The sequence below is a fragment of the Urocitellus parryii genome, chromosome 3 (assembly GCF_045843805.1).
Source record: "Urocitellus parryii isolate mUroPar1 chromosome 3, mUroPar1.hap1, whole genome shotgun sequence".
Taxonomy (NCBI): Eukaryota; Metazoa; Chordata; class Mammalia; order Rodentia; family Sciuridae; genus Urocitellus; species Urocitellus parryii.
The window spans coordinates 215,003,101-215,020,025 of NC_135533.1; the positions used below are offsets into that span (position 1 = coordinate 215,003,101).

At 58.5% G+C, this 16,925-nt stretch overlaps 1 protein-coding gene across 1 annotated transcript in view; it reads right to left on the reverse strand.

Moving 5' to 3' along the window:
- Positions 1–14,950, reverse strand: part of Cers4 (ceramide synthase 4) — a 28,273-nt gene extending 13,323 nt beyond the window's left edge. Inside the window, exon 1 of the mRNA XM_026411825.2 lies at positions 14,796–14,950. The gene's annotated coding sequence lies outside the window, so the exon portion shown is untranslated. The remainder of the gene's footprint in view (positions 1–14,795) is intronic.
- Between the last annotated feature and the right edge of the window lie 1,975 nt (positions 14,951–16,925).

A 16,925-nucleotide genomic window follows, 5' to 3' on the forward strand; every position in this document is an offset into this window, starting at 1 on the left:
GGTTCTGTTGCCCCCAACGCATGCTCCCCTCCCTCCCCAGCCGGGCTTGCTGCCTGGGTCACCTGATTCCTGTGGACCGAGGCCCAGGCAGTAACACATGATGTGCTGCAAAGGGGTTGTTTGTAGATAACCACAGCCACCTCTGCACTGGGCCCTGGCTGTCCCTTCCAGATGGCCCGAGCCCCAGTAGCACTCTGCAGAAAGGCAGATGGCTCCAGGGTACTACCATGCTGCTCCCTCCCAAAGACCCCCAAGGAGGGCCCTAAGTCTGGGGCTCTGCCTTGTCCTGGCCTCTCATATTTAGGCACACTCTTGGCCTCCCCCTCCCTGTTTGATTCACTGCAATAGCTCACTTCTGGACTTCCAATTCAACGTGCTTCAGGGCCTTTGCACGTGCTATTCAACTTACAAGTTTCATGCTGTTTGACTTCCCAGTGACACTTCAACAATGATACCGATCAGCTCCAAGTGTTGGAGTGGAACAAATTCCCCAGCCAGCCCTGAGTCTAGCTGTCTTGTCACTCTCCTTTCAGCTCACACTTTACTTCCTGAGAAATCTTCTAAGACCACAACCAAAGCAGCCAGTGTTCTGTCGCCTGACCCGGGGTGGTCCCTCTGGCCCTGCTCCATCTGTTTTCTTGTTTACTGTCTGCTCACTGCAAGGCACAAGCCTCACAAAGGCCAAGAATGTCCTTTGAGCCATTGCTGTGTCCTCAGGGCTTCCAACAGGCCCTGGTGTGACAGCTGGGTGCCGACTCCATGTGTGCAAAGGGGGCCCAGGAGCAGATGAGACGCACAGAGGACAAGTGGGTGGGCACCCAGGGCTTGAGCTCAGGGGGTCGAACCAGCTAGAAAAACCACCCACCTTCGTGAGGACGCAGGGTGGGCTCAACCCCCACCGCATCCTCACGAAGGAGGGCCCCTGGGGGGCTGGGAAGGCTGAGGCTCGAGGGGAGATGGGCTGGATATGGTCACAGGGCACGTGGTCAGCACGGGGGACAGCCAGTGGGGAGGGGCTGCTCTGGTGGGCTCAGGGCTCTCGGCACCCAGGCCCGCCTCCGCCCCGCGAGGTCCTGAAGGAGCGGCCTCCTCTCCACCCTCCCTCCGGCTTTCAGGGGGCCAGGAGCCCAGGGAAGGACTCCTTCAGGTTCCCGCCTCCTGACAGCCTCAGGGTCTTGTGAGAGGCCAGGCTCCCTGAGATCTCCAGCCTCCTCCCCTGGTTGCTCCCATGGGAGCCACCCCTTGACCCCCTGCTCCTTCCCCCAAACCCCACAGCAGGCCCTGGGGCCCTGAGGTTGGGGGGTGGGTCGATCCACAGCCGCCTGGTCAACTCTGACCTGCACTGGCCGCCACGAGGAAGCAAAGAGAGGCCCCCGCCGGCTGGCCCTTCTAGAATCTTCTACCTTCTACAGCTCCACTCGAGTCCCTGTGTTGTCTCAGCTGCCTGGGGTCCAGACCTAGGAGCCCCCAGACCACCCACGGGTGCCTTTTCCTGAAGCGGCCCCCTCCTCCCCTGGGTCAGTCCTGCCTGTCTCCGAGCCCTGGATCGGACGGAGTCCCCCACTGAAGAGGCGCCCCTGCCCTTCCCTCCTGGGCACAGCCCTCTCCCAGCCCCCCAGTCCCCCTGGTCCATCTCTGGCTCTGTGGGGCCTGGAGGGCATGTCTGGCTCCGGGCAGCCTCCAAACAGCCAGGGCCAGGTCAGGGGGAGCCCCCCGGGAGCCCCCAGCGTGGCTGGGTGTGTACAGGGGAGTCAGGGAGGCTCAGAACGGAGGGAGGAGGTCACAGCTCTGAGAGTCCAGTCCCTGGACAGGAGCGGGCAGTGAGGATGACTGTTACCTCTCTGGGGCACAGGAAGGAGTGGAGGGAGCCTGCGAGGCTTTATGGTGCCTCAAAGGCCGATGCTAAAGGTCTGCTCCCCAATCTGTGGCTCCTGGGGGCGGGGGGAACGTCCAGGAGGAAGTGAGGTCATTGGGGTTGCCCTGAAGGGGACGGGAGGCCCAGCCCTTCCTTCAAGCAGCCGAGAGGCTAGCCAGGTCACTCCACCCAGGGCCCAGAGCCAGAGACCCACCAGCCATGGACCCCAACCTCTGAGAACCTTTCCTCCTCCTGAGCTGAGCTGTCTATCTCCGGTCCCTGTCACAGTGACTGAAAGCAGAGTAACACGTGGTTTAAAGAAAAAAAAGCTTTCTTGAGTGTAATCAACACGCAAGGCCCTGTCTGCGTTCAGTGGGTGACACAGTGCCTTCGACAGGCACACACCCGTGAAGCCGTGCCCTCAGTCAAGACAACAAACGCACCCATCCCTCCCCAGAGTGCTCCCCCGTAGGCCCTCCTTCCCTCCCGGCGAAAGCTGGAAGCAACCTTGTGTCCAACAGCTGGGGATCGGAAACCTCAGGACTCTGTGGTATCAGGTGCCGTGGGAGAGTGGAAAGGGAGGAGGAAGAGGCAGGGGGATGGACCTGGAAGGCGCTGGGCCGAGTGAAGTCATGAGTCACGAAAGGACAAAGACCCGAAAAGACCGTTAGGATCCCACTTACAGGAGGTCCCCAGAGAAGGCACATCCACAAACACTGGGATGGCGGATGCCAAGGACTGGGGGAGGGGAGCAGGCTGACCGAGTAGAATTTTGATTTTGAAAGACGAAGCCATTCTGGAGTGGGCTGCTGGGCCGCGGCCAGACACTGGGCCACACCGAAGTGAGCACAGGAAACGGTGAGGACGCTGCATTTGACACTTTACCCAAACGATTTTTTTTTCTTTTAAAAAAATGACCCACAGTGGGGTGGGGGTGGGAGGGAAGTGGAAGAAGCGCTGCGCTCCCTGACTTGGGAGGATCATTGAGCCAAACAAGAAAAGCAAATTGCGTCGACGCTAATGGCTGATGCAGAGCTTGTGTCACGGAAAACCCCCGGAGAGCTCTGTGGCTGGTAGCGCCTCAGACCCAGGTGACCAGCTCGGGACTCAACATAAAGCCATGACCTGGAAGCTCCCGGGCTGCGCTGTCTAATGGGGCGTCAGGGGCCAGAGGCCGCTGCGAAATGAACTGGGGCTGGGGGCCTGGCGTGTAGGAGGCCCTGGGTTCCATTCCCAGCACGGCAGAGGCAAAATTTAAAATTCAGGTCTTTGGTTGCATCAGCAATACGTGAGTTCTTAATTGCTACAAGTGGCCAGTGGCCATCACACCGGGCAGCAGAGGACTGGAGCTTCCCGTCATTGCAGGATATTGTGTTACACAGTCCTGCCTCGAAGTGACCCCAACCAGCAAGAAGGGAGGTGGGGAGGACGGAGGTGAGAGGCTCAGTGGAGCGCGCTGGCCTAGCGCGTGAGGACTTGGGTTTGGCCCTAGCACTGGAAAAAAAAAAGGGTTGAAGAATAAGAGGACAGTCTAGAGACAATGTGGCAGAGGATCTAGGAACGGCCAACGATGGGAACCCCAAATTCCACACAAAACTCTGTGCCTCTGCCGACCCCTGAACCACACATAGGCAGGGTGGCCTCGAACAGTCTAGATACGCCTCAAAACACAACTGTTAATCTGTTTGTGTTTTGTGGTGCTGGGGATGGAACCCGGGGCCTGTGTCCATGGCAGGCAAGGGCTTTCCAGGTTGAGCCCTGTTCCCAGCCCCAAAAACCAACGTTTCACCTGCCAACCAGACTTCGGAGTTTGAGTCCAGCTGGGTTAATTGCCTGATAAAAAGTAATTAAAATGTTTAAAAATCAATACTGTTCAGAGGAACATACCAGAACCCACAACCTGACAAGTGTCTGGCACAATGCCCAGGATGTGGTCTAAATTTACTGGACACGTGAAGAAACAGGAGAACATGACCTCACGGTCAAGAATGAAAATGAGCCGGGTCGGGTGGCTCACGCCTGCCATGCCAGGACTCGGGAGGCCGAGGCAGGAGGATCGCAACTTCAAGGCCAGTCTGCACAACTTAGCAAGACTGTGCCTCAAAACAAAACAACTAAAAAGTGGGGGCTGGGGATGTAGGTATGACAGAGCACCCTGGGTCAGGAGGAGAAGTAGAAGGAGGGGCTGCAGATACAGTGCTTGCCTCGAATGCACAAGGCCCTGGGTTCGATCCCCAGCATCATAAAAAAAAAAAAAAAAAAGAAGAAAAGAAAAGGAGGAAGAAGAATGGAGGCTGATTCAGGGATGACCCAGCTATTCAGATATGGGGATTATCAGATAAGGACTTTGAAGCAGCTTTTACAAATATATTCAGAAATTAATTTTTCTTTTTCCTTTTGGCACTGGGGGGATTTAACCTAGGGGTGCTTAGCCACTGAGCCATCCCCAGCCATTTTATTTTTTATTTTGAGACAGGGTCTTGTTAAGTTGCTGAGGTTGGCCTCAAACTTGCGATCCCCCTGCCTCAGCCTCCCAAGACCCTGGGATTACAGGGTGCATACCACAGCTCCCGGCTGAAATTAGCTCTAGATGAATGAACAAAGAGGAAACTCAGCAGAGAAGTAGAGACTATAGAAGTGGACAGACTGTGAATGTTAAAACCCCAAAAAGGCAATCTCTGAGACTGACCATTCACTGCGTGAGTCTGATGGCATATTGGTGATGGGAGAAGAAAGTCAAGACAAATTCCCAGACCAGTTCATAGCAAATACCCACCCTGAAGAACAGAGGGACTCAAGGAAAACGTGCATCTGGAAGCGGACAGCGGTGACGGCGGTGACAGCGGTGACAGTGCTCAATACTGTGAGTGTCCTGAGGGCACACCTCGCGTGGGCAAGGCGGCCAGCTGTTGTCACGCGGGTTCAACGGTGGCTTTCAGAGCCTCAGCAACCTGAGGGACCACAGCAAAGGTCCAACGTGCATGAACCCGGAGGACGGAAGGACAAAGGAGAGGGCGGGGCCGAGAGCATTCTAAGAGACAAAAACACAGAAGACTTTCTAATTGTGTCCGCGGCCCCAGACGCACACGTGAACACAGCCAGCAGGGCTGTGAGGGGCCGCTGGGCACCCCACGGAGGGGCCGAGGGGCCGCTGCACCAGGAAGCCCGAGGGGCGAGGCAGGAGCCAGGGGCGTGTTTCATGTTTCACAGGTTTTTATAAAGGGAGTGTGGCTGAGGACGGCTTCTAAAAACTCTTTTTCATGTGATAAAATCCACATAATAGACTTGGCCATCACCATTCTGAAGCATCCAGTTCAGGGGCTTAAGGCGCATTCCCGTGTTTGCAGCCGTCCCTACCACCCTCTCCAGAACTTCCTCATCTTCCCAAGTTGATGACACTGTCCCCATTCAACACACCCACCCCCCCCACCCCGCCCAGCCCTGGTTCCCACCACCTCTATGAACTGGCTCAGGGACCTCTATGAGTGGAGCCACACAGAATTTGCCTTTGTGACTGGTTGACTTAGCTCAACAGCAAGTCCCACGTTCATCTATATTGGAGCGTCAGAATTTCCTCCCTTTTAGGGCTGAATAGCATTCCAAGTGTGTGAGTCTGTGTGTGTGTGTGTGTGTGTGTGTGTGTGTGTGTGTGTGCACAATCAAAGAGGGACTTTTTTGGAGGGGTACCGGCCGGGGATTGAACTCAGGGACACTCGGCCACTGAGCCACATCCTAGCCCTATTTTGTATTTCACTTAGAGACAGGGTCTCACTGAGTTGCTTAGCGCCTCCCCATTGCTGAGGCTGCCTTTGAACTCAGGATCCTCCTGCCTCAGCCTCCCGAGCTGCTGGGATCACAGTCACCACACTCGGCTCAAAGGGGGACTTTTAAAACAGCAAATCACATTAGTACGAGAGAGACGAAAAGGCGGGATGGCTGGCCGAAGACACAGGGGGAGCTCCGCCGGGGCGTTTGGGGTGGGGAGTGAGCTCCCAGGCCCAGCTCACCACTTAGAAACCGATTCCCAGCCCAGGTCGGCCCCTCAAGGGCGGGGGAATGGTGGTGCCAGGCTGTGCTCTGCTGGGGCCTCCATTCACTCAACCTGGCTGACCAGTGGCCCCTGCCTTTCCCACCTGCTGGTGGCTGGGCCTCTCGGCCACCCCCTGGTGACCACGTTCCAGGAGGTACGTTCAGGTAGGGCAAAGCCAGACTGTTTTCCCGGAAAATGGACCTTGCCCACACCCACGTCAGGACTGCCCGAGGCACCACTGGTCAGCAGCCCAGCACCATGGCGGCCTTGCCCAGGGGCCAGGACTGCCTCCCTGTGTTGGAAATGTCAGCCACGGTTTAGAAAGATGCCATTACCGTTCCGCTTCACGGATGAACCAACTGAATCTCAGAGATGCTGAATGCTTTACCCAGAGTCACACAGCTGGTCTGCGCCAGGCTGGAGTTCATTTCTGTGGATGCCACTGGGCATTCTAGGACAGAGAGAAACTTGGTGCACTGTTGGAGGGTGGGACTCTGCCTGGTGTTTCTACCCGACTCTAACTACTGTGGCCTCTCCTGGTCCAGGACACTTCTTCCCACTATAGCCACCCCCTAGTGGCCAACTCCCTATCTGGTATTTGTGCCCCCTAATGGGGTTTGTGTCCAAGAACTGGACCTCCCCTTCACCTCTTCTCTGCTGTTCTGTCTCCAGTTCAGGTTGCTTTCCTTCTCGCTGGCCCTAAGTCATGCGGGCGCTGGCCCTCCTCTTACCCTCCCCTCGCTGAGAACTCTCACCCCCGGAAGCCGTGACCAGCATCTCCATCCTCCGGTTTCTTTCCCCAGGACCAAGCCTGCGAATCCAACACCAGCTGGCTGTTCTGGGCCGGACACACCACGCTAGAGCCATCCTCCACCAAACCCGTTTTTCTTTTCCACCTGCGGCTTCTTGGCTGAGAACCTATCCATGCCATCCTTGAAGACAGGAATCTGAGTCATTCCACACGCCTCCTGGCACCTTCTTGACGCTCTGCTTCTCCCTGGGTCCTGAGATGGGTCCATCTCCCTCCTCTGCCCAGTTCCCACAACTGAGTCATTGTGGCAGCCTCAGCCCTGGCCTCTCTGCCTCCAGTCTTGCCCCAGCCACCACCCCTCCCACCGGCATCCAGGCTGTCCTTCTAACCTGCAAGTTGGGCCCTGGGCCACGGTGCCCAGCTGGTTGTGGGTGTGTGTACACAGGGTGCTGGTGACGGAAACCAGGCACTGAATCCTGAAAGTTCTTCCATGGGCCTGGCACGGTGCACCCCAGACCAGCTCCGGGGCTCGGCCCAGCTGCAGCCCTACCAGGAATGCCATGTCTTCTGCCTGGCCAGCTCCGGGTCTGCGCCATCCTGCTCTCTGGACACTTCCTCCGGAAGGCCTTGCCAGTAACCCCTGGGCTGGGCTAGGAGCCTCTGTTATGGTTTGGATATGAAGTGTCCCCCGAAGGCCACGATCAGATCACAATGAGAGCTGTGAGCTAACTGGTGGATTAATCCACTTGATAGATGAACAGTCTGAAAGGGCTACTGTGCTGGTGGTAACGAGGTCAACAGGATGTGGCTGGAGGAAGGGGTGACTGGGAAGTGCCTTTGGGGTTTATACTCTGTCCCCGGCCCCCGGGTGCTCTCCCCGCTTCCCACCTCCCTGATGGGAGTGGCTCTCCTCTTCGGCTCCCTGCCACCATGATGCTCCACCTCACCTCGGGCCAGAGCTTCGGAGCCGGCCAGCCGTGAGCCGAGACCCCGGAAACTGTGAGCCCAAAATAGATCTTTCCTCCTCTAAATTGTTCTTGTCACGTATTTTGGTCTCAGTGATGCACAACGAAGACACCCTCCTACCCCATCTTTCTTAGCAATTGTAGGGCAACTGTCTGCCTTCCCCAGCGTCCTGACCTGACCTCTCCATTCTTCCAGCACGTAACGGGGGACAGGAAGATGCAGAATGGATGAATGGAAGGTGGAACCGAGGCCCAGGCACCAGGGCCCAGAAAACAGTTTTGCCTCAATTTTGAGCCTTCCCACTCCCCTCTCCCCCGCCTCCCTCTCCCACCTGCTCTAACAGGCACCCACCCACCGTCTCCTTCAAAAGGCTCATTTTTTCCCTTAAGTGACTAGGACGAGCCGGGTGCAGTGGTGCGGCCTGTAGCTCAGTCCTTGGGAGGCTGAGGTGGGAGACTCCTGGGAGTTTGAGACCAGTCCCGGGCCACACAGCAAGACGCAATGGCAAAAATAAAGTAGAAATTTTTTAAAAGGAAGAAATATATATAACAACATTTTGGGCACTGATAGACAGAATTTATGATGAGATGATCATGCAGCCAAAAAGTTCCTATGGCTGAGTGACACCTTAGACATGGGAACGCCGAAGTGCGTGCATTCGTGGCAAGCTGGTGTAAACATGCCGTGGCGCTGCCAGCCTTCTGCCAGGGTGGCGGGACACGCTGTGTGCGGTGTATGATGCTGAGCATCACGACGGTCTGATCCTAAGTGCCCACGTTCTTAAAGGCTTGGTGCTGACCAGAGGTGGTGGACTCTCTAAGAGGTAGGGCCTGGTGGGAGATCTTGGGGTCAGTGGGGGCATGCCCTTGAGGGGACAGTGGAACCCTGGTTTCCTTCCCCTTGCTCTGTTTTTGCTTCACCATCACGAGGTCAATGGCTTGGCTCTGGCCACTCACCTCTGCCCCAGGCCAAAGAGTCATGGTCCACCTGGAACCTCCAAAACTGTGAGCCAAACACACCTTTTCTCTGCACCAACTGAACACATCAGGTATTTTTTATAGTAATAAAAAATTAACACAGTAATAATAACAAATAACTATATTACTGGTTTGTGTAATTTTTTTTTTTTTTTGAGATGGGTCCTGCTATGTTGCCCAGGCTGGCCTCTAGCTCCTGAGCTCAAGGGATCCTCCTGTCTCAGACTCCTCACCGTGCCCAGCTTGGGGGTGAGTGCACATTTCTTTTTAACTTGGTGCTGGGGGTTGAAACCAGGGCCTCGGGCATGCTAGACAAGCTCTCTGTCGTGGAGCTGCACCCTGAGCCTCTGCTATCATCTCCTTTTTATTGTTATTTTGAAGCATGTTCCTTCCACTCACTGAGGAAGGTTTCTCGACACCATTGTCACCTCACGCCACAGCAGCCTCTGTGTCTCCTGCTCCCCGCCCGCCCCTCTTGGCTGCATGGAGGCCCCATCGGGACCGGCCTCCTCACCTGGGTTTGTGAAAAGGCTCCCGATGGTCACACAGCGACGAAGGGGCCTAAGGATGCATTTCTCAGGACCCTCCTGGTTGGCAAGTGGCGCGTGACTGTACATTTATTTCCCTCCTCCCTCAACAAGCCGGTGCCCACACCAGGAGCAGAGTGGCCATAAAAACAAGCACGAGGAAAACAAAACAAAGTTTGGTGGCGGCCAGTCCCTGAGGCCGCGGGTTCCAGGGGAGGTGGGCAGGCGTTTCTTAAAGACACAGCAGCGGCCTCGGAGCCTGGTCTCTGTCAGAGGAAGGCGGCAGACGTTCCAGAAGAGGGGACTCTGTGAACTCCTCTGGCTGGTGAGCCATCTCTACTGGTCACCTTGTGGCTGGCCTCTAGGAGGTGATGGGCTGGTCTGGGGGTTCTGGGTCAGAATTGGGGGGGTATAATTGGGGTGAAGGGGGGCCTGATCTGGGAATTACCTGCTTGGGCAGGAACATGGCCTGGAGGTGGGAGGAGAGTCAGGAAGACCAGCTCTGGGCACGGAACTCTGGGAAGGCACTGTCTCAGAGGTAGGAGGAGTGACCACAGGGACAGGGCAAGGGGTCATCTGTCTGCATGTGGGCCGTAGAACCACCCCATCCCAGAGGAGTGGGGGGCAGCAGGTCTGGACAGTGGCAAGTGGTGGCCTTTGGAGTTTGCAATGGGGGGGGGGTCTGGGATCTGCTCCTGACCTGCTGGCCTTGGACAGAGTCCTCAGAGAAATCAAGTCACCTGCCTGCCTGGTGGGAAAGAGCCACAGAAGCCACTGTGGGGCGCGTGTCCTTCCGGAGCCCTCCGGGTGGGGCAGCAGGGACGGGGGTTCCAGGCCTATGGGGTGGCTCAGCGAGGGGCCCCCAGGGGGGTGCCACAGTCCTTATAAAGACCAGAGGTGTCAGGGACAGGTGCAGAGGGAGGGCAGAGGGGCACCTCCCTGGCCCTGCCCACCCCTCCCTTGGTGGCCCAGTAGTGCCTCACAGTTCAGGCCGTTTCTTCCCCTGCACAAGAGGCCCCGTGGCTCCTGGCCAGGCATTCAAGGTCCCCATGGTGACCTGGCCCCGTTGGCCGTCCCACCCCACCCCACTGACCTCCCACAGCTAGTGACTCAGGGGTTCTCAGGCTGGGGTCCGTGCGTGAATCCCCAAATCTCAGAAGAGTCACTTTAATGACACCAGGATGCCAGCCTTTGCCTGGGTGTCCCCCATCTGAGCCCCTGTCCACCATTCCCGCCGACTCCTGGCACAGCTTGCTGCTGCTGCCGCTCCCCGCCCCCCAAGCCTCGGGCCTCCTGGGCCAGGAAGGGACCTCCTCTCGCCTCCAGCAACCAGAGACCCTCCACTGGGCTCGGGCTGTTCTGCCTTGTCCCCGCCAGGAGCCGGGCAGGCTCCCCAGGGTGGGGGCTCCAGGAGGGCAGCGGACACGCCTCATTCCCATCAGCGTCCACCACTGGTTCGGAGTCAGTCCTGACTCAAATGTCCCCTTTTCAGAGAGGCCCTGACCTTCTCAAATAAAGTCACCCTCCTTGGTCTAATCACATTTCTGGAAAATTCCAACAATACATGGGGAAGCCCTCAACATCTTGCCTCCATTTCTGAGCATCCAGCCCAGCTCCCTCCATCCTCCGGCTGTCTCCAGGGGGCTGCAGCAGAGGCACAAGTATCACGCGCTTGTCACCTTATAATTGGGGAAACTGAGGCACGGGGTCCCCCCAAGGGCATGGAGTAGGGAGTGGCGAGTTGGAACCTGGGCTTGTGTCTCCAGAACTTGCACCCCACCCCACCTGAGCCCAGTTCCTCCGGCTGTAGCCAGAAATGCCTGGATTCCTGCATCACTTCAAAAACGTGCATCTGGTACCTGCTATGTGCCAGGTGAGGACCTGCACCCTCGGTCTCGGTGGGGAACCGAGGAGACAGGATTCCTGTCTTCCAGGAACTGATGTTCCGGATGGGGCGGGGAGGGAGACGCATAGTACATATTTTGTTAGTTAATTTATTTCATCATGTCAGGCCTCGACCCCAGGTGTGGAGAGAATAAGGTGAGGAGCGGAGGGTGAGTCAGGTAACTTCCTGGAGAAGCTGATGTTTGAGAAGAAGGTGAGGGAGGAAGCCAGGGGCCAGAGCATTTTAGCCAGAGAAGACCTGAGCCAGTGCAAAGGACCTGAGGCAGGGCCTCCAGAGACACGGCTGGTGTGGCTGCAGTGGAGGGCAGAGAGGCAGGAATGAGGGACAGAAGCCCTGCCCCTCCCCCAGGAAAGGGGTGGTCCTCCCTTCCTTCAGGGTTCAAGGACTTCGGGGTGGATGGCCCCACTTTGGCACCTAGAGGCCAAAGTGACAAAGCAAAAACATCCCTTAGGACCCACAGTTCTCCATGGACTCCTCTGCGGTCTCCCCTCACTCACTCGTGCCAGCCACATGGGCCTCCCGGTTGTGCCTGCAGCACACCGGGCCTGTCCTGGCCTCAGGGCCTTTGTACCTGCTGGTCTCTGCCTGGAATGCTCTCCTTCCAGAGGGCCACCTGGCTAGCTCCTTCTCCGTCTTCAGGTCTCATCCCTGTTGCTGTCCCCTTCTCTCTGTAAGAACAGCGGCTCCAGGAGCTTCATGTCCTTCACTGCCAGGGCCCCCACCATGTGTCCCAATGCAGAAGCTGGACCAACAAATGACCCACCGCAGACAGGGACGGGAGGAGGAGCCAGCCACAGGGCGGAGGGGGAGCCTACCACGGGACCCCTCTCTAGAGGCAGCCATGGAGCCCTGGGCCAAAATGTGGCTTCAGGAGGCAGGAGGGGTGGGAGAGAAGAGAGTGGGCTCTGGCCAGTCCAGCGTGCGGGACAGCATCCTATTAACCAAGATGGAGTCCGGCCTGGGGAGGACAGAGGCCTCCTCTACCCACTCTGGTTCGTGAGGCTGGATCTGAGGCACCTGTTCAAGGGGCTGAAGAAAAGCCCAAGCTGGGGGGACCGGGAGGGGGGAAAGGGGCGAGGAAGGGAGCCGCATGCAGAAGAATGTCTCCTGGGCCAGTTCCTGTCCCGTTTCTCCAAACCGCCCTGCACCACGCCTCTGCCAGCTGGGCATCTAGTGGCACCCCAAGTTGCAGATGCTGGAAAGAGACGGATTCCACTTAAACCTGCTCCCCCATTATGGCTGGCCTTCCCCGCCTCCCCTCCTCCCCTAGCCACACCGCACTGGGCTCAGCAGGGCCAGCTCAGGAGCCTCGTCTTGCTCTTCTAACTCCTGTCCTCGTCCCTGCCCCCCAGTTTCTTCCCTGGGCTCAGAATAGCATCCCAGTGCCTCTCAAGGCCAGCAGGCTGGCTTTGCCCATGGCCTCTCTCCGCTGGACCTCCCGCCCTGGCCTTGCAGACATTCTCTGTGGCCCGGCCAGGAGCTCCTCCCAGCCCCCCGCCATGCTCGGGGCTCCACACCTGCTCTGCCTCCCTGCTCTCCCTCCCCTTCATCCAGATGCCTCCCCTGATCCGCTCCTGACCCAGCCAGGCGACCTCCTGGGCTCCCTCCCTGAGGGCGTCAGCTCTGCCAGGTTTCCATATTTTAACAGCCTCTGCCGACCAGGTAGTTATCAGCGCTGGCATCGTGCTGAGTGCTTAACCTGTGGGGTGACGGAGGCGGTTGGGCCCACTTCACAGGTGGAGAAAGGAGCACGAGGAGGTGAAGTCACTGGCCTGAGGGCTCCTCATCTCCAACTGGCAGGACAAGGTAGGCGGCAGGCTGGAGCCCAGACACCGGAAAGGGGGCAGACTGAGGTGCCCAGAGAAGAGGGGGTGCGCCCCATGGCGCCCGCCTTCCTGTGTCATCCCACCATGGGAGGAGGGGACCTTAGCCCACTCCTGCTGCCATCTATGGTCAGCCCTCGGCTTCCGAGCCAACTGCTCACTCTGTGCCAGGCACTGGGCCAACCAAACACTTTATCCAACCTACAAATGGTCCTGGGTCTGGAGGTGAGCAGGAAATGGGGGCCGATGGGAACTTGAACTCCCACCTGGCCCGGCCGCTCTCCCTCATCCCCTTAGGGAGGTGGATGCCACGGAGACTTACCAAGCCCTTTCCTAGCCAGGCTCCTTTGACACCCGATAACACTCCCAGGGATAGGTACTATTCACCTATTTTAGGGAGAGGGGAACTGAAGCTCTGAAGTCTTTCCTGGGACCACAGGCCAGTTCAATGACTGGCTTCTAGTTGATCTCCACTGCCTCATTCTCTCCTCCCTCAAGACACCTCAGCCAGGACTGGGGGACCCGGGAAGGTAGGCAGCAAGGATCCCCAGTGTCTCCTGAGACCTGGCTGGTCCTGCTGGGGCCCAGGTGAGTGAGTAAGGCCTCTAGGACCCCCACCAAGTCCCTTATTCACAGAATCTGCTCCTGGAAAGAGATCAGCTGCAAAGCCCCACAGCTTCTAAGACAACTCCGCAGCCCAGGATTCTTATCTTGGGGGGTCCCATCCCATAGGTTTATGGTTGCTCCAGAGGGGGGCCACCCTGGCCTCTGCACCCAGATGCCTGAGACCTTGCCTGGGCTCAGACTGGGGTCTTGGGGAGCCTCCCCCATCTCAGATTTTGCAAGGCGGGCTGGGCCACAACAGCCTCCCCAGCCATGTTTGTGTACCCCCAGCAAGTCTCCCCATCCCCGCAAAGGCCCCTCCCCCCATGCTTCCATCTCCAGGTCCGAAATCTCCATGCACATTCCTCACACTCTCCTTCGGAGCAGACAAGAATCTAGGTGATGCCCTTCTGCCAAAATGAAGATGGAGCTGGCTCACTTCCTATCACTCCCTGGGCAGGGCCCAAGCTTCCTCCCAAGCCTCTTCCCAACCCTTCTGCAGGCAGAGCACTACAGGGTCTTTTTCTCTTTTTCAGGATTGAGACACAATCCGATGGCGTTAGCCAGCTGGCCCAATTCTCTCCGGTACCCACAACTCAGAGAACCGACCGAGGCTCCTCCACCTTCCAACCCTGGCCAGCCTCGCCGCACCTTTCATCTTCCCTCTCCACACTTGGGCCACGCTGGCCTCTTTTCGCTGTGCAGAAGCACCCAGCTGGGCGCTTCCCCGGGGATCATGCTGTTTGCTGGGCCCAGAAAGCCCTCGCTGCCGGGTCCCATTAGGTCGGGTGGCACCTTCCCTGGGAACCTCCTTTGCCGTCCCTCCCGGCACCTCCACCCTTCCCCTAGTTCCCTGATGGGTGGTCTTCCCAGCACCGTGGAATGATGAGATTTTCTATTTACACGGTTCTTAGAAACCGTCCACGCAGCAGCTAGGTTGTGGACTCCGTAGGCCTGGGGCCCTGCTGCGTCCCCAGCCCTGGTACGTCGGTGGCACCAGTGGGCGCCCGCCCCGATTTGCCCGTGACGGGCCGACACTCCGGTGGCGCTCCGCCCGTCCACACATCCGGATTCCCCGCGTCACGGGGCCAGGCTCGCCCCCACTCGCTCCCGCCCGTTTCGCAGCCTCGTCCTTGGGCACCAGAGCCGCCCGGGTCCTCGGGGGACCAGGGCTCTCTCGGGAAGGTGGCCCGGGCCGCAGACCAGATGGGAAACCCCGAGAGGCAGCCCGGGAGGAGAGCTGGGGGACGCGGGGGCTGCATTTGGGGGCCAGGGCGGTCATGGCCGCGGAGGCGGGGCCGGAGCCCGTCGCGAGGGTGGCGTTCGGGGCGGTGTTCGCGGCGCGGGGCGCTCTTACCTGGGGGCGCAGGCGGCCGGGCACACCGAGGGCCGCGGCGGGGCGGGGGACGGCGCGCCTGGCGGCTGACCCGGAGAGGAAGCAGACGCACCGCCCGCGCCAGGCAACCGGACTCTGCTCCCGGCCGGGCAGCGGCCCCGAGCCGCGGGAAAGAAAGCTGGAGGGGGGCGCGGGGCGGGGCCGGGGCGGGGCCTGGAGGGCGCAGCCGGAGGGGGCGGAGCGTGAGGACCTCTCGGAGCTCGCCCCCACCCCGCGCAAGCAGCCCTCTCCCCTGGCCCCGCCCCTATCCGCCTGGCCCCGCCCCAGCCCCAGCCCCGCCCCGCCCCCAGCCCCGCCCCGCGGCGCGCCAGGCGCTGGTCCAGCCACGCGTCGGAAGTCTGCGCAACCCGCAGCATCTTCTGTGGGCGCCTTCTGGCCCCTGCTTCACCCTGCCCACGCGCGGCATGTGCTCGCGGCCCTTTCTAGGTCCCCTCTTCTGATCAGTGTGCTCTGGCCCGCGCATCTGCGCACACCCGGGCGGCCGCCCCAACCCTGGGGGTGCACTGCTAGGCTTTGGAGGAGAGGCCTATACCCCTCCACAGGCCTCAGTGACCACCTCCCGCCCCAAGTCTGGGGACCTCATGAAGTGAGGCGCGCGCAGGTTCAATCGCAGGTTGGGGAGGTGGAGAGGGCATCCTGAGCAAGGCTGCGGTTGGGTGGAGTGCAAGGGTCAGGCAGCCGAGCGGGGGAGATAAAGTCTGGAGATAGGCAAGTGTGGGTGGTGGTTGCAGCCTTGACTTGAACGAGGGCAACAGGGAAGGAGTCTGGGCCTCCCCTTGCCTGGCGAAACCCAATAGAAGACAATCCCAAGCCCCGCTGTTGCCAGTTGAAGGGAAGAGGTTTCCAACGGGGTGTCTGTCACCTTCCGACGTAAGCCTTTCCGTGAATCCCTGAATCCGAGATTCAGACCCCAGGGCCGAGGCAGGAAGTTGAGATCTTAGATCTTCCTGACCTTGGCACCTTAGGCAGGTTGCTTAAATTCATTGAGATTTTATTTCCTGGCCTGGGAAGGGGGAGGGGCTGGAGACCTCTGCTGGCAGGCAGCAGAACCTGTCGCCCCAGTCTAGCTTTTAGCAATTCCATCGTGATCCCTCTGCTAGCCCCTAGTGAAAATGTGCATCCCTCTCCCCCAGGTTCTCAAGGTATCACCTCCCCTGCTCCCACACACCACATTCACCTTTATTCTCCCCCCATCCTTCCAAAAGTCCTTTTGCACATCCAGAAAAAAAGAAAGCCGAGGCGTGACTTTTCTCAGGTACTTGGAACATGGCAGCCGTGATACTGCCAGTAACAGGAGAGATATTGTGAAACCAGGTAGTGCAAGCCTCCAGGAAGAAGCCACAGATCCACAGAGTAGTGGGGGATTTGAGTGGAGAGATTTTGGGGGTGAAAGATACGGTGTGGGTCAAAGGCAGGGTGGCTGGAGCAAGGATTCAGAGATGAGTCTGACACAGAGAGTGACCACTTACCGAAAAGAGGTCCCCTAAAGCCAAAGGAATGGACATCTCACAGGGGAAATAAGAGCCAAACCTGCTCTCAGTCTGGTGGGTGAGCAGCCAAACTAGAACATGAAGCATTAGAAGGTGCTCGGTCTTCAAGGCCGCGGGAGTGAGATAGCAATGGGGAGAAGGGAGGCAGGGAGAGTCCCTCATCCTCCTGCGACCATGTGGTGGGCAGAAGTGCCCGCTCTAAAAACATAACACAGAGACTTTCCCAGATAAGAAGGGTGCTCCAAGTGGTGAGGCAAGAGGCGTCACATGTGCAGAAGAGTCACCCATAACCCACAGTCACCTTCACCTTATCAGCACCACCTTTGGTGGAGACTGAAGGTAGCGTGAAGAAGCATGAGTGACGGAAGTCCCACCTCTGCATGGCACAGCATCAAGAGACGGAGGTCCTGCCTTCCCCCAGATACCATGAAAGCCACACCCCTTTGTTCTTTGCTGGGGCTTCTGTCCCCCGAGTCCTGTCCCTTCTGGCTTGAGCAGAAGTCTTTAACCCAGCCTCACCTGTGTTTGATAATTTCCAGGTCCACTGTTGGTTTCTATAACTCTGGACCCAAGAGTCCAGAGCTACCAAGGTCGGTGAGAA